Here is a 4,405-nt window from a genome sequence, read left to right on the forward strand (position 1 = left end):
TCCTCCTGCATCCCTCTACTTAGGTCCACTGCTGCCAAAATTCCTCCAGCCTCAGCACTAGCTTCGCCATCACCTCAGAACCTGTTTGCTCAGCCTTGGCAGCCAGCCAAGAGTTCTCCCCTGCCGCTGGGATCTCTACTGGCTGCTGAGCTGTCCCTGGTATTGAAGTTGCTTCAGCCCAGCAGGAACTCAGTTCTCACACCTTGGGCTCCCTGAAGCGACTGGATGGAACTGCTCTTCTCTGCAGCCCTCTTTTATGTTGGCTTGCTGGTCCTGATTGGCTGCTGTTCTCTGATTGGCCACTCTTGGCACAGCTGCCTTAGGCCCCTTATAATCCCTCTTGGGCCAGTGTGGGGCTGACACCCCATCACAGACTGTTTTGCGTACTATAAACTTTAACTATAAAGAACAGGATAGACTTATTGAAAACAGACTTTGGTTTCTGATAGAAGTCTAATAAAATTGAAGGAATAGCACAGAAACTGGACTGAATAAAAAGAAGAGTTAAAACTCTGAACTTAAAGAGGTTCCAAGAAGCTCCTGCCAAAAAGACAAAGAAATATAACTGTAGAGAAAGAATTACAACTCTAATGCACATATGCCCTAACAAACTATGTATGTCATAAGATGAAGAGACTCCTAAAGAAAACCTGGGAAGGTATTGAGCCAATGAAAGGGTGACAGCAACCAGCTTTGAATCTAACTGAGCTTGGAAGAGGTGTGTTTTCCTGTAACTGAATGAAAATAGGAAGAAGAGCATAAGAACTCTGAAGTAAGCATCTCCCAACCCACCACACACATCCTTTCTGCTCCCTGGCTTACCCAGCAAGCACTTTGCAATTCTTTTGAAATACTTACCTTTAATTCCACGCCTGTGATTCAGGCCTGGTCTCAGTGAAAGGAGCGTCCATGCGGCCTGCTCAACCATCTCAGCATGGACCTTGCCCAGCTGCTGACCAGAAGTTGGCTCTGCTCCAGCCTGCTCCACTGTCTCAGTGTGGACCTTGCCCACAAGCTGGCTGGAAGCTGAGTTTCTGAAGGCTGCTGCCTGCGTCTGCCATTTCTGAGGGAAGTGGGGAGCAGAGGTGCTATCCTTCAGACTTTCCTCAGAAAGCCAAAATAAGTGGGTTTTGGTTTTTGCTTTTTTAATTTAGCAGTTTTGAGAAACAAAATCTTCCAAGCTAATGAAGTCACTAAAAGAAATATAATTAAAAATCTGCCACCAGTTGGCCAGGAGACAGGAAACTCCCCACTGTGAAGATTCTCTTCCCTGAGGAATCTTGAGTAGGAGTAGAAAGTATAGTTTAGCTCTGTATCTGGTACTGCTGCAACCGCTGCTGTAATACCGTATCTAGTTCTGGTGCCCACAATTCAAGAAGGTGTTGATAAATTGGAGGGGGTTAGAGAAGATTCGCAAGAATGATTAAAGGATTGGAAAACATGCCTTATACTGATAGTCTCAAGGGGATCATCAATTTAGCTTAACAAAGAGAAGGATAAGGGGCGACTTCATCCCAGTCTAGAAGTACCTACCTGGGAAACAAATATTTAATTGTGGGCTCTTCAGTCTAGCAGAGAAAGGTGTAACACAATCCAATGGCTGGAAATTGAAGCTAGGCAAAATCAGACTAGAAATAAGGTGTACACATTTAATTAGTAAGAGTAATTAACATGTGGAACAACCTACCAAGTGTCATGGTGGATTCTCCATAACTAGCAATTTTAAAATCTAGATTGGATGTTTTTCTAAAAGCTCTGCTCTAGGAATTATTTGGGGGAAAGTTCTCTGGCCTGCATTATGCAGGCGGTCAGACGAGACTCACAATGGTCCCTTCTGGCCTTGGAATCTATGAATATATGACATGGGGGTTGGGGCCTGAGAAACAGTGAATAATTCAGGGGGCTTACTTCAGGTGGCTCCCAGACAGTGGCACAGCAGGGCTCAGGCAGGCTCCTTGCCTGTCCAGGCTCAGCGCTGCACCCTGGAAGTGGCCAGCAGGTCCGGCTCCTAGGCAGGGGGCCAGGAGGCTCCGTGCCCTGCTCTTGCCAGCAGGCACCACCCGCTGCCCCCCCCCCCCCCCCGCCGCCAGGTCCAATTGGCCATGGAACCCTGTGGCCCCCCTGCCTAGAAGCCGGACCTACTGGCCACTTCCAGGGCTCAACGTGGTGCCAGGACAAGTAGCGACTAACCTGCCTTAGCCCTGCCATTAAAAGTCCGGTTGGCAGTGCTTACCGGAGCCACCATGGTCCCTTTTTGAATGCGCATGCCGGTCAAAAACCGGACACCTGGCAACCCAACTCCCTTCAGCCTCTTTCTGCTCTCCCTTTCTGACTTTATACTCCTAGCCCAGCTCCTCTCCCAGCTGGGCTTCATCTGGAATTAGGTTCCCCTCCAGGTGCAGCATCTAACATTAATAGGCTTCTCCTGGTCCATAGAGCGCTGCTCAGAATTTGCTGCTCACATTCGGCCACAGTTAGAGCTGGTTGGTAATTTTCTAACAGAACGTTATTCTATCAGAAAATGCCACTTAATCAACAGTGAAACATTTCAGAGGAACATGTCAATTGTGGCATCTCTGCCAAGTTCCTTGCCAGCTCGCCCGCCCACCTGGTTCCTAAACATCCTGACTGGCAAGCTGCCAGGGCTCCTGGGCTCCCAGATCCCTTAGTAGCCTGGGCTCCCAGTACCCCTGGCTCCTCAGCAGCCCACCTGGCAAGGAGCTTGGCAGCCAGGGTTTCCTTGTCAGTACACTTGGAGGATTGCTGCAGCACCAGGGCTCCTAGGATCATGGCTCCATGGAAACCAGGCTTCCAAACTCCTGGGCTCTCCAGCTTCTCCTGAGACAGGGACACAAATCCTGGAGATGAGTTCATGGCTGAGCAGATGGTGTTGACAGGAGGGCTTTGGCTTCCTCAACAATGGGATGCTGTTCCGGGAAGAAGATCTGCTGGGAAGAAACAGGTTCCTGTTGACCAAGAAGGGGAAGGGCATCTTTAGACACTGGCTCGTTAACCTAGTGAGGAGGGCTTTAAACTGGGTTCAAAGGGGGCAGATGACAAAGCCCACAGGCAATGTTCCCTCTAATTTTTGACAGGCTGTGTATGCAAAAAATTTCTTCTGTGCAAATTTTTGACAGGCCGTGTGCGCAAAATATTTCTTCTGTGCAAATTTTTGTGCGTGTGGTGTTTCACCGTTTGTGCGGGGTTTAGGATCTGTGTGCACGAGCACACACTTAGAGGGAACAGTGCCCACAGGTAGATATTAAAAAGGCGACATTAATGGAGGGCTAGATGCTGGGGTGGGGGAGTTACAATAGGGTGATAGGAGCAAGAAGAGGGAAAACAGTGGCAGAGTCTGCTTGCTCAATGACAGTGGCATTGCAAAGGGGAGCTCAGCAGATGATCCCTTCTATGGCTTCTTGAGTGGGAGGGAAGTTGCTTATTTAAGGCCAAGCTGTCAGAGTCAGAGCTCCTGGATTCTCTGGCTTTGGAAGTGGGTGGAGTCTAGTGGTTGGAGCTGGACTGGTATCAACACTGTGCTTCAGTCCTGCCTCTGTCAGTGACGTTGTGTGTGATCTCGCAGCTAGTTACTTTCCATTCCTGTGCCCCAGCTAACAGGGACAACAAAGGGGCTGTCAGGGGTCACTACCGTAATTACTGAAGTTGGAATGAGTTGTGGTCTTGGTACCGAAGGGCCAGATTCAGTCCGCATGGGTGCCCAAGGTGTCTATATGTGGCCATGGTTTGACTCACCTAGCATTACAAGCTCTTTAGCCCAGTCCTGGTCATGCGTGGGGCATCTGCTCCTGGCCCCCTCTGGCACACAGCTCCATCACACACAAGAACGTGGCCCACCAAGGACAATCTATCGGCTCCCATCCGGTGTTCAGTTCCAGGATGGATGGTGAGCCCTAGTCAGACCATAGAAAGACAGGGTGGTGTCCTCTGGTGGAAACTGCTGCAGCCTCAGCCTCTACTCCCACCTACCTCACAGGCCAAGGTGTGTCCCTGATCCCAGGGTGGGTGGAATTACTGCTGGGACTGATCCTAAGAGAAGAGCAGATTTCTCCTCTGCTCTAGGGAGACTCCCATAGGAAAAGCAGCTGGGGTTGGGAAAATACAAGCACTGCTCCTCAGCCCTTGAATAGCAGGCAACTAGGACTTTGGGAGCCAAGGTACTGCTGTATCTTGCTGGAGAGCAGAAAAGGGCATTGGAGAAATTGTACGAAAGTCAATGTCACGGCTGGGTCAAGGGCAGCCAGACCTGCTGGTCAGAGCCAGAGTCCACATTCACGTGACAGGAGTCGAGAGTCAGCTGGGACAGGAGACTGGAAGATCAGAAGCAAAAGACAATCTTGCGATCACAACCACAAATCAGATGCCAGGAAATCAAGCCAGGGGAGCG

Source organism: Caretta caretta, chromosome 7 (genome assembly GCF_965140235.1).
Source record: "Caretta caretta isolate rCarCar2 chromosome 7, rCarCar1.hap1, whole genome shotgun sequence".
Taxonomy (NCBI): Eukaryota; Metazoa; Chordata; order Testudines; family Cheloniidae; genus Caretta; species Caretta caretta.